The 22,925-nt window shown below is 43.4% G+C and overlaps 1 protein-coding gene across 1 annotated transcript in view; it reads right to left on the bottom strand.

The window, feature by feature from the left end:
- Window positions 1-22,925, bottom strand: part of LOC119372668 (gastrula zinc finger protein XlCGF8.2DB-like) — an 83,246-nt gene that overhangs the window by 1,352 nt on the left and 58,969 nt on the right. The window lies entirely within an intron of this gene.

Below are 22,925 nucleotides of genomic sequence, written 5' to 3'. Positions count from 1 at the left end.
CTACAGCACCACGCAATGAAGAAAAGTTGCTGCATTTGTAAATGAAGTACACAACCATCTGTTGTTTAAGCATTGCTAATGGCTTGTTGTTGGTTATTTCTATTTACTGACGTGGTGCTTTGGTGGTCAAGCTTTGTTTTTCGTTTTTTTTTGCGCTGTCCTTCTATAATTGTTTTTTACTTACAGAGCTTCTTGGTTAGTGTGTCATTTGTGTTTCGTTCAGTGCCTTTACAGATGTTGTACCGAATTTTCTTGGCTGATGGGTTTGTTTGTTTTCTACGTCAGTTGGCTGTTTTCTTGGCTTGTATGGCCTTCGTGGCACGTGTTTCTTTTTGGTGTTATCAATGTTTCGTCTATACTGAATTTGGGCCTGTGTCACTCTAAGCGTGTTTAATTCAAGAGTCAGGTGGTGCGATAATCCTGGAAGATTTCTATTGCTTTGGATGCAAGGCAGCTGAGTCTGCATTAATGCATGGCCATGATGTGGTGTTTATGGTGATGTCTTGACACTTGTTATTGTGTGGATGCATCACAAGTGTGATAGCCCTTGCTGATTGCCGTAACATATTATTGTTTTCCAATAACCCTCAGTTGAAAGTTGAGCGCCTGTCCTGTGTGCCTCCCGTTTCATGTGACGGTTTCTTAGCGCTAGTTCGTTTCGCATCACATAAAACATGTTTGCTGAAATGAAATGATTGCATCATACCTCAATATCATAACATAAAAGAATGCAATATCATCCTTTGCTGGCATGCCAGTGGAACTGGTGAGCACAATTGCAATGTTAAATTGCAATGTGAAGCAGCAGCACATTAGACTATATCTAAAACGATAAAATACCACGGAATATCCTTTTTGATAGCAACCCTAAATACCCACTACTACTTAAAACAACTCAAAGTAAGCTAATCAACAATGGAAACAGTCTCCATCTTAAGACTATTATAAGTGGAAAGTGTATATATTTCAATATTTTTTGCACATTCTGCTCAGCACTCATGAGAACAAAATGAATGCTAGTGCGTCAATGACTCGGGAATAATTCTGTTCCATTGAGGCAACTGTGAAGTTATGCCTTAACGAGAGAGAACAATCATAAAAACTCTGAACTAAGGAAAGTGAAAGTGTATTTCAATAGAAGCTCATTATGACAAACCACAAGCTAGAAGATTCTGCAGAGCACAGTGTGTGCCACGTGTGGTTGCATTAGGAGTGAAAGCACAAACAAGGTACACAGATACTTTAACACACACAGCCCAATAAAACTGTTCAGTGATGAAGCTAATGAGCAGAACATGAGTGTGAATGTGTGGCAATTAAAAAACAAGCAACAAGTGACGTGAATAAATACATAAATAAATAGATGCTAAATGGAAAGAATTCTAGAAAAGTGAAATATGTAAAATGTCCAGTTCAAGGAATGAAGCTAACAAATGTGAATAATATCCAATACAGAGAAACACTGTATTTGAAGATTAATAAAAGAAATGTTTCTTTGTGGATGCAGAAAAATTTTATCTTTGCAAAGTACCTACAGCCCCATGGAGTAATTGCAACACCTTTGCACAGCGTAACATAAAAAAAACGCGATTTCACACTTTGCTCACATGCCAGTGGAATTGGCATGCATAGATGGAATGTTGAATGACATTGAGAAACAGAAGTACACTTGATCACATCCAGCATGTTAAAACAACACAAGTTCTCTTTTTTCAAAGCAACCTTAAATATCACATTCTAAGCCCAATTCAAGGAAAGCTAATTAAGAAACAACACTGTATCCTACGACTAGTATTCAAAGTGGAAAAGGTGCGCACATAAAAATACTTCTTGCACATTGATTTTCTGAACAATTTGGCCAGATACCCAGTTGTTCCACACATCACTGATAACAGCAACAATGATGAGAGATGGCATGAACCAGGAAAAAAGAAAGTGTAGTTTAAAAGAAGCTCATTATGTCAAATGATGAGCTAGAAGACTCTGCAGGGCACTGTGTTTGTGATGTCTGGTTCCATCAGGAATGAAGGCACAATTAGAGTTTTAGGTAATGCTCTAGTCTTGGAAACAACTGATATGCATTGCAGGCACAAACAAGGCATACCGACAGATCAGAGCATAGTCCAGTAAAACTGATGAGCGATGAAGCAAACGTAAAGAATATATGTGGGAATCAATAAACAAGCAAGCAGGGAAATAAATACGGTATGGAATACAGAAAGCTTTTTATATGCCTGTTAAGTTCCACAAGGCTTCATACACAACAAACAACAAACTTGCCCGACTTCCCAAGCTGACTAGATTTACCCGAATCTTGGCAGAGATAGACCGATTTAAAGATGTCAATATACGGCGCTTGCATGAGAGAGTTTTCGTAATGCAGTTCAAAGAGAAAATATTGTACACTCCCTCGAACTACCCGTCGATATACTCTCTATGACAACACAAAATTAGGTGCTGCAATGTTGCCAACACTGAAAGAAGGGATCGTAAAAATGAACATGGCCTCAACAGTGGCCACTGCTTGTTGGTACACTGTGGTAGGAATGTACATGGAAGCATACTTTCCCAGCAGGATGTGCCATGCAGGCTGTAGAAAGTCTGGATATGGCTTGCACTTTAATCTTGACTGCAGCTTTTACTGAAAGTGAGCAGGCAGAGTGTGGACGGTCTGTGGGAATGCACAGGCGGAGGTTGAAGCTGTTAAACTGTCTGAATGGGGTTCAAGGAGCTGGAAAGGCACTCGCTGCACCTGCGTGAAAAAGTCCAGTTAGGATTCATGCGTGCCAAAAACTGTTGCACTGGTATTAAATGAAAGTGTCTGAAAATGCACAAGTGAACTATTTCAACAGCTGCCCAACATTTTATCTCTGCTAACATTTGCTAATGGAAATGAAGCAAAATCATTCCCTTCAAATAATAGTGTACAGCTATTCGAAAATTCGGAGAGACATTGCATACATTGCGCCATTAAATACATTCCATTGCTGGGCTAGTCGGTGCATGAATAAATTAAATATGTGTAGGAAATATGATATTGTATATCAGATTTTGGAGCCTGTTTTCTTATACTATGATGCCTCAATATTTCCTCGAAGAAATTACATAATTGTTAGCCAATGAAAACTACACTTCTTTGTTAGCAAGTTAAATAGAGATTCGCAGTAGCTCTCCTAAACTGAGCATAATTAATTAGAACGCCATTCCATAATAATAATATCTGGGGTTTAACGTCCGAAAACCACGATATGATTGTGAGGAAAGCCACAGTGGAAGGCTCCAGAAATTTTGACCACCTCGGTGCACCTACGTCAAAGTACACGGGCCTCAAACATTTTTGCCTCCATCGAAAATGCAGCGACAACGGCCGGGATTCGATCCCGCGACCTTTGGATCAGCAGTCGAGCGCCATAACCACTAGACCACCGTAGCGGGGCGAGAAGGTCATTCCAGTTTGCTGCCATGTTCAGAACGAATAATAAGTCTATTTAGGTTTTGCAAAATACTTTTATTAGAATGTGCAAACTTTTGACATTTATTGTTTTTGCAATTCTGACATTTATCGTTTGTCCTTCCTGCAAAAATCCAAAATGAGTATTGGCAGTATGTCGTAAATATATAAAGAATACATAAATATACTTGTCTACGGGTTCATTGAAGCTATGTGATATTTGAATGGTTCGCAAGAGGAATGTGGGAGTGGGCGCATGAATAAAATGACTAGTATTCATTAAGTTTAGTTTTTAATTGATGTGCATCATCATGACGTAAAGGCAATCAAATTAAGGTGGCCAAACAACAAAAATATTGCTGCCATAGCTCAATATGCAGATCATCGGGCACATAATTAGAAAATCATGGTTTCGAACTCTACTGGCTGGGAGTTCTTTTTTCTAGCCACTTTGGGAGGCACAGGGTTCGATTTCTAGTGCCTATGGGCGCTCACCAGCTTTTGCGACGGAGTGACTGCTACCCCAAAGTGGCGCATGGTTGTGTAGATACTCATATGACAAGAATGTGGCCTCTCTTTTGCACTCTCTTCCACCACTCTCTTTTCCTCCAATGAATTCATGCCATTACCACTTATGAGCTGCCAAACTACGTTACTTTCCTAACCTCAATCTACTCTTCCACTGTCACCTCTAATGAAGAAGCTGTCCCTTCAGTGGCACACCTCCTCCTCTTTGAAGAAAGCCTGTAGACAACTCACTTTTTATGGCTTCGTTTTTGCATGACTACAGAACACATGGCAAAAGAGGTGGTGTTTCTGTGAAAAGGATGCATTGCAGTGGTCACAGGAGAAGGGACGCTCTCCTGTGTGGTTGCGTATGTGTTGCACGAGGTTACATTTATGCGAAAAAGATGCACTGCAGCAGTCACAGGAAAAGGGACGCTCTCCTGTGTGGGTTCGAATGTGCCCTGTGAGATCAGAGTTCTGAGAGAATGCAGCTGGACAAAGGTGGCACTGGAGGGGACGCTCGCCCGTGTGCTTGCGAAGGTGTCTTTTCATGTTTCTCCTGTCCTTGGTCACATAGGTGCACTGACGACAGGAATGCAGTCCACCTTGTGTAGACATCAGTGAATAGTACTGCTCATGGGATACCAAAGACAAGGAACCTGCAAAGCCACAGGGATAACAGAAAGGCAATGAAAACCAAGTAACACACATTGTCTGCAAGTGGACTAAAGCACCAGGCAATGAAGAAAGGTTACTGCACTTGTAAATGAAGTAGACGATTACCTTTCCCTATGCAAACCACGTTACTGTAGTGGTAACCACGCAATGACACAACACATTTTACATAAGTTCCCATCTCTCTGTACGTAAATACTCCGCCTAATACATGCAAAAACCTCAAGTGAATGCATAGGGATGTGACTTAGATGTAATTCTGGTACTATACCTAAATGGGCAAATTTCTTCCTAATATTATAATAGATTAGGCAGCAACCCAGTGCAGTATTTGTTGTTATTTCATTTTTCCCATAGAAGTATCAATAAAATGCCACACAGCAATAGAACCACCCCATAATTCCTCAAATGAAGCATATGAAATAATATATAAGCAAATGAAGTTATTATGAAACAAGCTAAAAGATATAAAGAAAGGAACATAAAACATTTACAAGGGATAGAGTGGCATCTCAGTTTTTGGTGCTCAGAGACACAGGCAAATTTATGGGGACTGCACAAAAAATTATTTCTCTATGCGTACTAGCACAGTTTACACATTTCCCATTAATGTCTCTATCCTGCATGAATGAAAGCATAATGATACCATAAATTACAAAGTAATCTATTCACAATATAATGTTTCAGACACTTACACGACCACACACACAAGTAGATATTCCACTTAAACACAATGAATGTATAACTAGTTATATTGAATGAAGACTATCACAATACAAATATCCACACTTATAAGGCCGTATTGACATGCTCATTACGATCCTTATAACATATTGCAGTGTAAAATTAAATTGCCACTACCAAGTGCTGGGGTAACTTATACTGAAAACAGTTTCCCTCATCGCATACAGATGCGTAAAGATGTGTGTTAATAAATACCTATCCTGAACAAGTGCTTTGTATGACAGGTACAACTTCTTCACAGTGATCATTGACACATATACATTGCAGTGAAATACAGTACATTCTTGCTAATTTCAATTGACTAACACTACTGAAACTGTATAGTCAACTTCATTCGTTTCAGTATAATTCAATCCTTAGCAGCATTCCATAGACATCGTCACACCACCACCACATTGTCATGTTCCCAGCACATACCGTATTTACTCGATTCTACCGCGCCCTCGATTGTAACGCGCACCCGTTTTCCGCGACCAAAAAAAAAAAAAAAAAGTAATACATCGATTGTAACGCGCACCCATTTTGCGTGAGAGAAAAGAACAAAAAAGTCCGTAGGAGTCAAACTTCGCACATTCAGAAGAACATGTATTAGGGTTTTAGAAAACTAAAGTTTCAAAAAAGTAAAACACAAGGTCAAAAAGCGGGCCTTGCCGCTAAAACTGTCACCACTACGGCGGCGATACGAGTCGCGTAATGGATCAGTCCTCGTCGCTGTCAACGCTCTTCGATTTCGGGAAACCGGCCCTGCTTTGGTCCACTGAAACCTTTTCGTGAAGCTTTGCTGTAAAAAATCTTCTGCTTCTGTTTGCGCCAGTCTCGCACGCACGTTTCGGGAACTCCGAACTATATCCGAACTATATCCGAACGACCGCGATGCGGCCCGATTTCCGTCCGTCTCTCTGCACATGTAATAACCATTCTTTTAAATGCGGCATCGTGGTACACTCGTCGAGTATTTAGAGTCGGTACTTCCATGCCGTCGATGCGAACGCAGAACGGGATGACAATTCTCCTCAGCATACGTACGAACTGAAAACATGACAGAAATCGTAGGAGGCGGCCATTTTGAAATGTCGATGGCAATACGATAACCGAGTTTCTTTTTTTTTTCGGTACTCGATTCTAAAGCGCATGCGATTTTTGGACTCGTTTTTCCGGAAAAAAGGTGCGCGTTAGATTCGAGTAAATACGGTAAGTATAAAATGGTGAACAATGTCAAGAGGCTGGTGTAATGCATTTCTGGCAATATCCAAAGCATCCATCTTCGTTCCTCCATAGAAGGCATGGTCACATCTGAAACGGAAGACACACCGCTGTTAAAGCCAGCCCAAAGAACACATTGCACCGATACTTTTACCCTTGGCATAACTGGGCTCTCAAGTTCCTTAATCAGTTACATTTTTTAGTACCGTTAAAAAATGACCACTTTGTCAAGAACTACTCTGATATTAACTATTTTTTTTAAAGTCTATGCATACATGAACATGAACATGAAACAATGAATAACGGAACACAGAAAGAGTGCGATCGCATCACTAAGTTGCGCAATTTTCGACAGCCGCGACCTCGCGACGCACAAGCAGCAGACGACGATCCCGCAGCGAGCATCACAGCAGAAGCAGCCAATCGGGGCCTTGAATTGAACGTCAAACATGTGCTTTTTGTACGCTTGTTACTGAATGGAGGAGCTAGCTGAAACTGAGAACTTGAACAAGGAGAAAGGCTCTTCATGACGAGCCCAGAATGGTGGCGACTGGTTGCGCCGTTGCCAAGCTATGATTTTGAAAAAACACTTTCTTTTTTTGCTATTTCCGCAATTTTATCCAAGTCGGCAGACGCAAAAAAATTTTTTATAGCACTTCTACGTAGTCTTCAGTGAAGATATTTTGAAATCAGATAGAAAATGGGCTATAAAAGCTGAAAATGCGATTTTCCAAAAATCGCTTTTTTTTTGGTCCCCCGTTAAAAATAAGACCATGTTTGTGACTCGTAATTCTCTCTGGTTATGACAGATCCATTCAGCGTTTACATAAAAGTATGTTGTAACAGTACTTGGATTTTACATACTCCCTTTACAACAGACCAAAATCCTCTTCACTATGAAAGTCTGTTGTAATGAGGTTATTCGCAACTTCCAGGTACCGTGGCGTTGCGGAGCGGTGGCCGCCGGAAGCTCTGTTGAGATTATTGAAATGTTGGACCCGCTTGAGTCAGCGAATGTTGTCACTTGTTTTGTCTCGTTTGGGGTCATTTTGCGACGGTGTGCTCGGTCTCGATACGTGACACTTTCGGTTCCTCATTGTGAACGGAAAATAAAAGAAAAAGGCAACTGATTTTACTGCGGGCCTCGGTGCTCACAGCGTACAGCGGGAGGCAAATCAAAAGCCTCCCCTTCAGGTTAGCGCCTCGAAAAGCCGTGAGTGGTTAAGCGGGTTAAACTTCGCAAGCAAATAACCAAGACCCACGAATGTATGCAGAATCCCATCTTGTGTTTGAGTATATGTCTACTACCTCATATCACCTTTCTCGCGCTTCGTTCCTCTGCTCGACACAGTCGCTGTGCAGACAGTACCAGAACTGATAAGGAATGCGTTCCGCCTCTAGAATTTAATGAAAAGTCCGCTTTCAAAGCGTCCATTGCACCATTCCACGTCTGAAGTTGCTGTGAAGTGCCTCCGTGACCTTCACATCTCCAGCTCTTTTTGTTCTGTATTACTTGGTGATGGCGCTGTTTTTTCGTTCCTGTCCCGTACGATGTTACTTATTGCACTTCTCATAAACACCGAAAGCGTAGGATGATAACAGAAACGTCCCTTCTTAAACGTGAAAATTGAGTCTTGCGCTGGTTTCATTCGCTGCTTGTCGACCCATTGTGGCATTCCGCTGGTTTTTTTTTTTCTCTTTTTTACCAAGAAAGCGCAATAAAATCGTATTTCCGATAATCGCACATGCCTCAAGTGGTTCTTGTGCTTCGGTCTCGAAGGGCAACACATTTTTTTTTTTCGTTTACTTACATTACTTCGTGCTTTGAAGGGAGCTGAGCTAGCTACGCGGCAGAATGCAATGCAAGCAAAAATGAGATAAAGCATGTCTCCGAGAATGTCTCTGATATTACTGAGACATCTTTACTGAGTCTCCTACTACCATACCGTGCTAACAACACAGCGGGGTTTGCAACGCGCGATTAAGCGCCGCAAGCAACGCGACCAGTGTGTTTGCTTTATTTACAATTGTGTGCATATTTATCTTCCTAATGAGGTTCCAATCACGTACCCGACATTCGTTTACTTATTATAATATGTCACCGCAACCCTGCTTTCACAAAAACATAAATCGGAGTGCAGCCGAAGCGCAAAGAACTGAACTCTTCGCCAAACATGTACGTTCCTAAATCGTCTGCAGCGGGCCGATAATCTCAACGACCGCCATGTTGGATAGTGTGCCTCGATGTGTGCGCAACAAAACGCGCATCAAGGCACCCTAATGTTGGATGTACAGTCGCGCCACCTATAGGCCGTGAAAGTTGCGAATACTGTAGTGCTGGTGCAGCTTGGGTAGGGGCAAGTGCCCTTTTTGCACCCACCCTGCCGACGCCCATTGCCACATACACTGGATAAATCGGCGCACACGTTCTTGCAGTGAAGCAGAAGATGAAGAGGTCAAAGAGAGTGTGTGTGTCGGTTCATGATGATGATAGTTTTGGGTCGTGACATTTTACTCCGAGCTAGAACAACTTCACTCTTAAAACATGAACGCAATGAACCCCACAAACTAGGTGTCATGATTATATTGACATGGGTAGAAAACAAAGAGAAAAAGAGGAAGAAGTAAGATAAAAGGACGTGTGCCAGATGAAGAAATAAATATAAGAGAAAGAAAGAAAAAGAAGAATACATATTGAAGACGGAATTAAGAAAAGAACCGGAGGAAGAAGAAGCAAGCGAGGGGCACAAGAGGCGACGTGGCCGGGACAGGACAGAGCACGCTTGGAACGAGAAGTGGCGTGGGCGAGCGGCAGCGGCGGCATGACGTGCGACCCGAGACGGCTAGCAGTGCACCTGGCGAGGACGTACCCCAGCCGTCGCAGCAGCGTCCTGTGAGCTGCGGGAGCATGGCCAGGAGCAGAGCTCGGGCACAACGATGTCATCCCCGTGAGGACACGCCAGGCTTCCTACGGCTACGCCCCGTAGGCCTCGCACCAGAGTGGACGAGCGGTACAGCCACTGCGGAGAGCTGACTTCGACGTCGTTCCTGAGCTACATCGGCGGTACAGCTGACGGACGCAGACCAGCGACGTTGCGAACGTCGCTGACGCGACGAGCCATACGACGTGACCCCGCAGCAGCAGCTACGTCAAGGCAACGCGCTTGTGACGAACTGTAAATATGACTATTAGTTTTTTTTGTACATGGTTGCTTAAGGTAGTTTTATAGCTGTTTTGCATGTCTTGTTAGATACTGGGGTTCTTCATTTTTACGCTTTTCAGTTATAAAGATTTTTCGTGGTCCGCAACGTTCCTGTGTCGTGTTTTCCACCTATGAGACCATGACAAAATATTGGCGAGCCTGCCAGGATTGATTAACCTACCCAATTGGTCTCTCACTTCACAGGAACATGGATTACGAGAAATTGTTGGGCATCGCGACTGCGCTGGGACTCAGCCGAGAGGAGTCACTTACCTTGTTTGAACGCGCGGAAGAGGAAGCTCGCGAGGCGCGTGAAGCTGAGAAGGAGATTCTGATTTTAAAGTTGCGGTTGGCAGATGCCTCTATTCCCAGAGATGATGACAGTAGATCGTCGGTTTATAGCGAAAGGGAGTTGCTGAGAGCTAAGAGCATTTGTCCGCGGAAGTTAATGGCTCCATTTGATGAGAATAGAGATGATCTAGATGCCTATTTACACCGGTTCGAAAGAATTGCTATGGGACAAGGCTGGGATAGAAGCGAGTGGGCGACGGCACTTAGTCTGTGTTTAGTAGGCGAAGCCTTGAGTGTATTTGGGAGAATGTCCGCCTCCGAGTCAATGGACTATGAGAAAGTGAAGAAAGCACTGCTTCAGCGGTTCAGGCTGACTGCTGAAGGCTTCCGTGAAAGATTTCGTAATTGTAAGCCCGAAGACGGTGAAACGGGAAAGCAGTTTGTGGGACGCTTGTCTAACTACTTTGACAGATGGATGGAGATGGCTGATACAGTAGAACCCCGCTGATACGTTTTTGAAGGGACCGTAGGAAATAAACGTAAGAGACGGGAAACGTAAGAGCCGAAAAACAGGAAAAACGGCAAAATATTTAGTGGTACAGAATTTTATTTCAATTCTTACGAGCAGCACGAAAATTGGCGCGCTCAGCCGCGATCTAGTCGATGGATAGAAACGCGGAGCTTAGGACGGCCTCATCCACAGAAATGTAATCAACGTATGTGATTTTTTTTTAACACCAACAGCTGTAGACATGAAAGAACTAAGCACACGCAATCACGACCGGCGCGGCGAGTCCGACCGCGAACCGCACGCACGACCACGCGAGCTCCAACCAGCTCGAACTCCTCCCGTTCTCCGACACATAACGATGATGATGAGTCTACGCCAACGCGATGGCAGAAGTGAATGCCAATCTCGAAGGCCTTGCTTTCGCAAGCAATTACGTCATACACGCCATGTTTGTGCAATACAAATCTCAAAGGCTATGCTTTTGTCAATAGTAAATGCCAATCTCGAAGGCCTTGCTTTCGCGAGCAGTTACGTCATAGACGCCATCTTTGCAATTTGAATCTCGAAGGCCATGCTTTTGTTTGCATCAATTGAAAGATTCTGTTGCTTGCGCCTCTCATGCGGCTAATATTACGGTCAAACGAGGCCAAACTGCGTGAAAATGCACCATGGCCGCTCTCTTTGGTAGTCACTCGGTCGGCTCCGAGCGCACTTCGCGACGTATCATACGGGAACGGTCCGACAGTTACGACGTAACAGCGGGGTTCCCAATACATTGTATCCTATGGGAGCTATGCCGGGACCGGCGGAAAACGACGTAACAGCCGGGAAAACGCAGCAGTGAGGAACGTAACAGCGGGGTTCTACTGTACTCCCAAAACGTATGAGGGTGTGCGTGACAGCATGGTTAGGGAGCAGTTTCTTGCTTGTTGTCACCCGAAGCTATGTGTGTTTCTAAAGGAAAGGAAGCTAGGATCGCTTGATGAGATCGCTGATTATTCCGACCAATACATGGAAGCTCAGGCGATAGGAAATTTAGGACATATGAATAAAGAGAGGATCAGAGGAGAAGAAGAGACGAATTTTGAGCCCCAAAATAATGAGCATAGAAAGCAGCAGATGCAGCAACGGTGCTTCCTCTGTAATCGCCTTGGTCATCAAGCCCGTAACGGTCTAGTGGAATGCGGTGTTCAACGGGAAAGAAGCTATTGCCAGGTGTGCAATATGAGAGGCCATAAGACTGAGGAATGTCGGAGGAAACCGCGAGATGAAGTATCAGCGGGGATAGCTCATAGAGAAGGACAGAAAGATGACAGAAAAGAAACTGAGATAACGAATATAGTGAGTGCAGCGGTGGCCGCAGCTGGCCTTAAACATAATATGCCAGTTGTCAAAGGGACAGTGAACGACCAACATGTGTCGCGAGACTCCGGTGCTAGTACGGTGCTAGTACGGTGCTGGTTAGACAAGTTTTGTCAACGACAGGGAGCTGACAGGAAAAACGTCACGAGTAGTGCTGGTAGATGGATCAACGAGATATTTGCCGGAGGCCAGAATAATTAAGTTAGACACCCCATATTTCACAGGGCGTGTAACTGCACTGTGTGTAGAAGAGCCCTTGTATGACGTGGTGTTAGGCAATGTGAAAGGCGTAAGAGCAGTTGACGACCCAGTGGCACAATGGAAAATGCCTAGTCCACGCATACGGAGTCGCGTAGGAAAGACGACAGATACAGAAAGGGACGCAGCGACAAGGAAGCAGATTTTAGGTAAAAGAGAGGACGGACGGGAAGTTAAAACGACTGCAGTACTGGATGAGTTAGGCATACCCGCATCTGTACTGAATAAGGAGCAGAGAAATGATCAGACACTCAAGTATGCCGTACGTAGGATTGGAGATAGGCCAATGAGTGAAGGAACAAGAACAGATGTAACGTACGTACGGAAAATGGCGTAGTGTACAGAAAGTTCGTGCACAAAGGTAGAGAGTGTATGCAATTGATGGTGCCGGCAAGGTATAGACTATCTGTATTGGAAAAGTGCCATGCCAAGGGACATAAGGGAGTGAAGCGAATGGTAATGGCATTAACTAAAGTAGTGTTCTGGCCTGGGTTGCGTAGAGATGTGAAAAGGTTTATGGAGGGATGCTGCAAGTAGACAGGCAAGCTAAAAAGAAAGACTGCGGAAACATGCAGAGGGTGAGAAGAATGTATCCTCTTTTGTATGTTTGAGTAATTTGTTCATGCAGTTTTGTAATACGAAAGTTCTCGAGACAATGAACTGGCGAAAATGTTGAGTATTCAGGGTAATGACTTCTTTACTCTAAGTGTGTTTATGACCTCACATCACTGTTATTAGGAACATTTGCTGAAAATGTGATAGTAAACACAGTGACTTGGTATCTTTATGCGAACTTTGAAGTGTTCAACGACGCACGTGATGTGACAAGTGATTAGTGATGTGGTGTGAGTATGTGCGTGGAGTGAAGTGAAGTGCATCGGTAGGACGCGTACGTGTTTATGATACATATTGACGACGAAAGGAAATGAAATCACCAAGGGACGTCATGAGCAGTTTTTCAGGATGAAAAACTCTTGAAAGGAGGCGCATTGTCATGATTATATTGACATGGGTAGAAAACAAAGAGAAAAAGAGGAAGAAGTAAGATAAAAGGACGTGTGCCAGATGAAGAAATATAAGAGAAAGAAAGAAAAAGAAGAATACATATTGAAGATGGAATTAAGAAAAGAACCGGAGGAAGAAGAAGCAAGCGAGGGGCACGAGAGGCGACGTGGCCGGGACAGGACAGAGCGCGCTTGGAACGAGAAGTGGCATGGGCGAGCGGCAGCGGTGGCATGACGTGCGACCCGAGACGGCTAGCAGTGCACCTGGCAAGGACGTACCCCAGCCTTCGCAGCAGCGTCCTGTGAGCTGTGGGAGCACGGCCAGGAGCAGAGCTCGGGCACATCGATGTCATCCCCGTGAGGACATGCCAGGCTTCCTACGGCTACGCCCCGTAGGCCTCGCACCAGAGTGGACGAGCGGTACAGCCGCTGCAGAGAGCTGACTTCGACGTCGTTCCTGAGCTACATTGGCGGTACAGCTGACGGACGCAGACCAGCGACGTTGCGAACGTCGCTGACGCGACGAGCCATACGACGTGACCCCGCAGCAGCAGCTACGTCAAGGCAACGCGCTTGTGACGAACTGTAAATATGACTATTAGTTTTTTTTGTACATGGTTGCTTAAGGTAGTTTTATAGCTGTTTTGCATGTCTTGTTAGATACTGGGGTTCTTCATTTTTACGCTTTTCAGTTATAAAGATTTTTCGTGGTCCGCAACGTTCCTGTGTCGTGTTTTCCACCTATGAGACCATGACACTAGGAATGGTATAACCAAAGAACTTGATACATCAAGTTAATATGGTACCATGTCTTATGACGAAAGAGAATGTGGCATATTTCGGAGCACTTACGAAACAATTGTTCGATGACCAGTAATAAATGGAGTCAGTTGGTCAGTGATACTTCTGACATCCTGCTGATCTGAGAGCATGACACAAAAACTGAAAGACAAAGGATGACAAGGCCAAATGGAAACACTACAAAGTTATGGTAAATCACCTACCAATTATTTTTTTGCTAAGCTAAACTTGCATGAACAGGTGCACTATTTAATACACCTGCAAAGTCAAGAGTATACATTACCAACTACCTAGCCTGAACCAGTGCTTTGTAAAGACAGGCATAATTCCTTTAGGCTGATGATAAACTTATACACTGCCAAAAAGTCCATTCTTTTCTTTACATTTTCAGTGGACTAACATGCCCAAAACTCAATACCTGATTTTACTTGCTTCATACAACCAATCTTTAGCCCTTTCTCTTTTTTCCCTTCCCTTTCCGTCCTCCCTTTGCCCTTCCTCAGTGCAAGGTAGCAAACCAGATAATATTTTTCTGGTCAACCACCCTGTCTTTCACTCAACCTTTCTTTCTCTCGACATTGCTACAACTCATCACCTGAGTGCATCTGTAGGTGTGCTGTCATACTGAAGCAGATATTCACAGAATTGTACATCCTGGCAAAGAGTGTTTTCCTCAGGATGGCAAAGTTGGTGTGGGCATCAGTTTTCTTGATGTTTGAAGAATTATACACACAGTGTCAACAACATGAAACGCTATGCAACTTCTTCACCATGACCGGCATTAAAAATGCACATTGGACAGTGTCAGTTTGTGCTTACCCTTTGCCGCACATGCCCTTTGTATACTGTTCTTGCAGGAAAGACAAGTAAACATTGAAGACAGTGAAGGAATATCTCTGTACATGGGCCAGCTGTCTTCATGGCCCTTAACTTCAGTCCTTCTTGACATGCCAGAAACAAAGAAAAATGCATCAAGGAGTCCCTGGTACAATTCCTTTTTAAGTTATATAGGTAAGTGGTTTCACAAAACTAGTGCAAATTATTCGAACAATTAAGGAAAGCACCATTGTATGAAGGCAACTATTCACAATTAAAGGGCACATTCTTCCAAAGCAATGAGTTTTTTGTTTTCAACTTCCTGACTGAGTGGTCATGGCTAACCTGCATCTTCCGTGATCCTTGGCCAACACTCCACAGACTTTGGAGGGCATGCTCCGCCATTTTCTCGATCTCTGCATGCCTCCCCATACCCGGCGACTAAATGAAGAAAACCAGATCAGTCGCAGATGTGACGTCTCGAATGCCACATCCATGGAGGGGAAAAAAAAAATTTCCAAAACCTGGGCGGCTGAAAACTCGCTTCAGCGGTACAGTGCAATCTGTTGCAATGCACATGTTTGAAGCCTTATAAGTATTTACACATGTTATGCAGGGCACCCAATCTGTTATTGATCTGAACGACTCGCACAAATTCCGCAATGCATTTGTAAAGAATTTTCAAAACTGCTTCAGGGTTAGAATGACCTGCATAAGTGGAAATAGACTAGCAGGTAAGAAAGAATACATGTGCGAACGTGCAAACATCTTTTTGTATTAACTGCTCACTTGATACAATTATTTTCCCTCAGCCAGCTGAAGGGTGTGTCCAGACAGCTAAGTCATTGTTGGAAGTAATAATACTGAGAAATCAAAAGGCATATAAAGAAGCCCTGCTGAAAGTTTAGCTTTCACGAAAAATCGCCTAATGGCACTGATTGAGCTGTTGTAAGGCTGACTAGTATACCCATATGTTGGGTGCTTTGTAATTAAGTTATCACGGTTTTTAACAGGCATCACCAGCACGTAACATAATTATGCTTCTGGAGTTAGAATTATCCTTCGCAAGACTGGAAAAGAGGCTCGCTGACATTGCGTGTCTTGGATACTGGTTCCAACGCTAGGACGGCACACGGTCAAAAGAAGAACCGGGGAGCGACAAAGCGCTGCGGTTCGACCGGGATCTTGCACACACAGAAACGTAATCGTTACTCTAGAAATAAAGCCAACAAGTGTAAGCAATGCTGGGTGCTGGTTGTAGCGCAAAGGCACACGCCACACACTCACTGTGAGGGTGTCAATTTGTCGGCGAGCATTTTTAGCGCTACGGTCACTGTGCAAATAACATTCCACAATCTCTAAGTTAGCTTCATACGTAAGTGCTGCAACAATGCATTCATTACATACTTTCCTATATTTCAACGACATACCGCATTTTCAAGATTACACGCACACGATATATCGGCGCTCGAAATAAGGAACAATAGTGCACCTTAATCTAACGACGGGCACACCGTTTCTGACAACAAGAAATAAGTAACATGTCTGTTTGTTTGGAATCGTGACAAAGAAAACAAAGGCCGTACGTCACCTGGGAAGGTTAGCTACTCGACGGTCCATGCACACATGTCCCCCTTCGTGTCCATTGAGTGCGTTCGACGTTCCCCGCGGCTGTCACGACCGCACTCGTCACTGAGGGCTCAAATGACACCTTCGCGAGTTTGTTCAGCGACGTATACGAACCTCCGGAACTTCAAAGACACGTTGTCGTTTGAATGACGCCAAATGCGACTTCACGAACGAATACGTAAAATGAAAATGGCGCGTTCGTCCACCACCGCTCCGCAAGAACAAAAAATAAACACAACGGCACGGATGGATGGATGGATGCTATGAGCGTCCCCTTTAAAACGGGGCGGTGACATGTCTGCCACCAGGCTCGAAGAAGAAAAAAAAAAAAAAAAAAAGACTTCCTTGTTTCATGTTGGCCTAATACCTTATCTACATTGATTAAATCTATGTTATTATACCAAAAAATATAAATTCACGGTCCATCTCTCTGCCTCTTAAGGCAGAATGACCTTATTTTTCCCCTATTATTTATTTTTGTTCTTTATCTCTACTTTTCTGCCACCAATACTCTAACCGTCTCTTACTTATTTCTATCGCGGACGTGTTCAGCTTTCCATTGTTGTCCCTAAAACCCAAGGCTTCATGTAGACTCGTGCCCACACGTATACCTGGGTGAATATCGCCACATTCAATCAGTACATGTTCCATCGTTTCCTTAGTTCCCCCGCAGCATGTACATTGTTCTTCTTCGTTACTAAATCTCGCTTTATAACTACGCGTTCTAAGGCAGCCCGACCTTGCTTCAAACAGTAAAGCGCTTCCCCTTGAATTATCATAAAACCTTTCCCTCCTTATTTCGTTTTTTCCTATTCGGTAGTTACTCAGAGCCGGCTTCTTTTCCATCGCTGTCATCCAATAAGTCCTCTCCGCCTCTCTGACCTTCCGCTTAATGCTCCTTGTTGCCATATCGCCCGCACTGCCAGCCGTATATTTACTGGTGAGCCTCCTAGTTCTTTTTCTCCACTGCGTGTCAACGCTTTTTCTATACAAATACCTGAAAACCTTCTCTGCCCATCTACTCTCCTTCATTTTCCTCAGCCTCTCTTCGAATCTCATTTTGCTCTGCGCTTCCCTCACTTCAAAGCCTGTCCATCCCATATCACCCTTTACCGCCTCATTTGTCGTCTTCCCGTGAGCGCCCAACGCGAGGCGGCCCACCGTCCTTCGATTTACATCCATTCCTGATTGCACCTCTGACTTCATGCACACCACTGAGTTCCCAAATGTAAGCCCCGGAACCATCACACCCTTCCACAGCCCTCGAAGCACCTCGTACCTATTGTATCCCCATAAAGCTCTGTGCTTCATAATTGCAGCATTCCTCTTTCCCTTTGCTACCGATGCTTTCTCTTGTACCTCCATATATCTATCCCCCTCATTTACCCATACTCCGAGGTACTTGTACTCGCTTACCCTCGGTATTTTTTGGCCCTGTATTAATACCGTATGGTCTCCGTGATCATTGAATACCATCAATCCACATTTTGTTGCACTAAATCCTAGTCCTAGAGCCTCACACTCCCTTCCGCATATATCTGCCAGTCGCTGTATATCATCTTGACTGTCCGCAAATAAGACAATATCATCAGCATAAAATAGACCTGGAAGCTTCTGCTCAACCATCGCTCCGACCTGTTTGTGTGACTGCACGCTTTCTGCGCCGTCTTGTGGCAATCTGTTGACAACGGCGTTTAGTTTCGGTTTTGAATTTGCCGCGCATGCAAATTTTTCTACGCGTTCCTTCTTCAAAACGAGAAGAACAGACTGTTGGGCGAGTTGGTAATGCAATCTGTAAAAACTGCCGAGTCAGCATGTATAATTATCCGACGTATACGGTTAGTGTTTCCTTTGCAATTAATTCTACGTTATTTGTTTGAAAATTCCCGGCATTCGCTTCGATCATTGAACTGTCCGTGAAGCTAGTTGTGTTCATCTGTTTTTCCGTAGATCCGCCTTATCTAAACCCGCGTTCTGACATGTGCACCGCGTTGTTTATTGGCAAACGATGTCAAAACACTGCTTCTAAATGTTTTGTTTCGTCCTTGCTAGCCTTCCAAGGCTAATGTAGGTTCGTCAGAATGATTCACAATTGTTTTTTATTGCAATGCTGAAGGTGTGCACCGAGTCATCGACGAAGTAGAGCTCAGAAAAAAAAAAGGAACTGCATTGGATTTAATAAATCTCTGAGCCAAGCCGGCCATTGTCTTACTTCGACCTTTAAATTTGTCTTCAAAATAGTCATAAGATTTATGCATGCATGGCTACCACTGGAATTGTACAAGGTCTTGCTTTTACGCAGACCTAATTATGTGCACACACACACACACACACACACACACACACACACACACACACACACACACACACACACACACACACACACAAACACACGAAGGTGGCTTACGCTTACGTAGGCTTCTCCTCATGTGCTATCATACCGTGGAGAAGCCTGATTTACGTACATTTTCAGTGACTTCTGTCCCAGTCAAAACACATAGAGAAATCTATAAGCGCATTTTCTTCTTTTAGACACAAGTGTAAACATTGCTGCTTTTGTATTTTATCGTATGATTCTCTTCCTACAGCGCTTTAGTTTCTGGGAATAGACACACTTATAGGTATGGTGAAATTAGTAGTATTTTTATTGCTGATGTATGTATTAGTGATTTGCATTTGCTTTTTCTAAAGTATGTGTGTTACATCATCTTTCTCAAGTTGTTTGCTATGTCGAGGAGTGCAGTATTTTAACTAAAGCCAAGCATATTTTTATAGTAAACTTGAGTCAGGCTCGGAAAGTCTTTTAGTATTTCCATTGCCCGTTTCTGGATAGCTTATACTGACTCTCTTGTTTGTTGTATGCTTAGGAGCAAGTGGCTGCAATGAATAGCCGTGCTGAAGACCGAAGTTTTCAAGGGCAACTTTGTGGAAGACCAACTTCTGTTCAGCATTTTTTTATACATAAAACTTTAGTATAATTAGCATATTCGAAGACTGTCGAAGCTGAAACAATTTTCCACTTGTTTGTTAAAGGACCATTGAACTTAAAAATATGTTAAACATATTTTTAAGTTCAATTTTAAGTTTAAGTTCAAATTAAATTTTAAAATATGTTTGAATACAGTGTGCTGTGTCTGCTGCAATAAATCTTGCAGGTCTTAATGACTCTGCATAAGCATGCAGGTTGGACAGCAGCTTGTGCTTGATGATAATGCCAGGCTGTATATGGCTCCTTTTCCAAGCATTACTAAAATTTTTTAATGAGAACATTTTCCCATCCACATCACAGACTTGCTGCATGTAGCTGGTGTGTTAGATACAGACCTGCGGTCACACTGTCATGCTCATTTTCACTGTGCAAGACTTTATACAAAGCATCCAAGGCATGAGGCTGGCCTGATTGCTGTCGTCATAATAGATATGTGTGGAGGTGATCAAGGCGCATGTACACACCTCCATTGACCAGTGCCCAACAAGCCGAGCCCAGTGAGGGATACATAGGCCTTATCTGACAATTCAGTCACGCATGAGGTGGATGGCACATTTGCAAAACAGAATGTAGCATTCCTTTGTTAAATTCAGTATATGTATAAATCCACAATGCAGAAAAGCTACATCAGCTTTTCTCTGATGGCTCTCAGATTTCCCTCTACAAGTATAAATCCACACCAGAAAAGCTGATGTAGTTTTTCTGCATTGTGGATTTACACGTATACTGAATAGGTGTTCCCACATCATCATACCTCCCTTCCCTCCAGCGCATGCATTGAGAGAGTGTTCAGTGTAGCAGCTGACCTCTTAACAAGGAAACACGGAAGAATCAGCGATGACAACTTTGAAAAACAACTCGTGCTGAAGGTGAACATGTAGCACCATATCAAAGAAGCCACAGTAAGCCTCCCAGCCTTTGCACCTTTAGACAAGCCTCCAGCCTTCTATCATGCAAGCCACAGTATTTGGTTGTAGTTTGAGCAAACTTGTGCTATTGTGTTACGGCAATAAAATTTTGAAGGAAAGTAACGCAAAAGTAATCGATTACATTTCTGTAATTGCTCAGTTACTTTTATGGGGCTGTAATTGACCAATTACATTTTAAATGAAGTAATTGTAATGGTAATCGGTTACTTATTTTCTGTAATGTGTACAAGTCTGGCCTACGAGATACAGTCTGCATGCACACTGACGAAAAACCATCTCTGTCGAAATTAGAGGGAAATCACCGCTTCTATTCGCTTTCATCGCACTATTCGCTTTCAACCTCTGATTTACTATTCACCCATCCCTAGTTTAAATTTCTCTCACACTCATCTGCCAACAGCGACAATGGAAGTTGCGCAACCAATGGCGTTTTGATCATGGATGATGAAAAATGTGAGGTCAGATCATTACGTAGTGCAGCAAGTGAACATTCCATGCAGTTCCGTGAATATTAAGCCAGAGGTGTCGATCCAAAACAAGTGATCTATATTTGTGCACTAAACGCATGATGTGCCATGCGTATCACATATCAAGCTACAAAATATGCCAAAATACTGCTTCCCAACGCGTTGCTTGGCCTTTATTAGCCTTCCAATGCCTCGGTGGGCTTGTCGCAATGATGCACGATAATAACAATAATAATAATATCTGGGGTTTAACGTCCCAAAACCACGATATGATTACGAGAGACGCCGTAGCGGAGGACTCCGGAAATTTCGACCACCTGGGGTTCTTTAACGTGCACCTAAATCTAAGTACACGGGCCTCAAACATTTTCGCCTCCATCGAAAATGCAGCCGCCGCGGCCGGGATTCGATCCCGCGACCTTCGGGTCAGCAGTAAAGCGCCATAACCACTAGACCACCGTGGCGGGGCGCAATGATGCACGAACAACTCAGTGCTTGTAGGAACTTGTTATTCATTTTCAAGCTGAAGATGTGCAGAGAAAAAGTACTGCTAAGAAGGAAGTGCAATGGACTCTGTAAAGGTCTCTGGCCCGGCTGACATATGGAGGTGTTTAATTATTCCATTTTTGTTTAATTTGTTCTAATCATCCAAAAGACTGATGCACAAACATGGCATCGAATGTGAAAAATGTGAAAGTTGGCAAGCATGCAAAAGAGACACAAAAATGAAAAGAAAAAAAAAAAGAAATTAAAGCGAGTTTTACATCTGTACAATCTGAGTAAACAAAGGAGTTGGCAAGCAAGCACCAGCACCTGGTGAACGCAGATAGCTTTCTTCTGTGTTTATTCATCACTTCTTTCTTTTATGCTTGTTTACCTTTTCTCTACACTTTCTCTCCTTACCTCTTTCTACATTACCCTCTGTCCTCTGTTCCCTCCTCCCAACCCTCACTTCTCTTTCCCACCCCTTGCTATGCTATACAGTACATGATTGTGCTATGGTTTACCCTCTCACCTCACCCCTTCTCTCCACCTCACCCTAACATCAGTCTTTCTTTCTTTCATTTTTCTTTCCTTATCTCTTCCTGTATTGCCCTCTCTCCTTCTATCCCTTCTACTCACCCTCACATCCCTCTTCCTCGCCCTCAGTTCCCTTTCCCACCCCCTTGCTATTCTACGCTATGCTAGGAGCTGCTTGGCACATACTCGCTTTCTGCGGCTGGTCTCGCAAAATGGCAAGCTTAAACGGCACTGGTGTTAAAACAGCAGCGGAAGACAAAGGGTGGTGAAATACACTGCCAAACCAGCAATGGACACTTCTAATGGACACTTGTAAAGACGGGCATAATTCCTTTATGCTGATGATGATGATGCAAACTTTATTTGGGTCCAGAGAAGACGCAGCTAGGGGAGACCCCACACCACCCGGCTAGTCCCACGTAGCTGATAATTGAAACTTGTACATTGCCAACAAGTCGATTCTTTTCTTTACATTTTCAGTGGGCTAACATGCCAAAAACTGTATACCTGATTTCACTAGTTTCAATACAACTAAGTAGAGGCAGCAGCCAGTAAACGTGTGCAGTGCTGTCACAGTCACAAATTCATAAATCACACTGCAACATATTAGGCCTAACGTCCAAATGATTTCTATGGAAAGGCTGGTGGGATCCATATATGGCAATGTCGGAAGCAGGCAACTTATCTGAGTAGTTTTGTATTTTAGGTATTACATATTCAGCAACTAATTACATGTACCTACTTATATTATTTGAAATGAGGTGCTCTAATGGCCAATAAAAATTTGAGCACTTTTAATTGGCGGAAACTACACAGAACATCTGCACTCGTGCGATACAACAGTACGTGTGATTTCAATCTTCACACAAGCAAATTGGGGTGCTCAGTATTTCCTTTCTTATCGTAAAGGAGTACCGAAACAAAAATTTTCAGTTCTTTTGTGTCAAATGAAAGGCCACGCCTAGAAAATGCACAGGCAAGTGAGAGTGCATGCTAAAATATTATTTAGAGTGTGTCTTTCAAAGGCAGGTTCAGTTCCTACTATACACTGACGTCACGACACGA

Source organism: Rhipicephalus sanguineus, chromosome 10 (assembly GCF_013339695.2).
Source record: "Rhipicephalus sanguineus isolate Rsan-2018 chromosome 10, BIME_Rsan_1.4, whole genome shotgun sequence".
In the NCBI taxonomy this organism is placed as follows: Eukaryota; Metazoa; Arthropoda; class Arachnida; order Ixodida; family Ixodidae; genus Rhipicephalus; species Rhipicephalus sanguineus.
The sequence above is the reverse complement of the archived record's forward strand: the minus strand, read 5'-3'. Positions and strand labels throughout refer to the sequence as shown.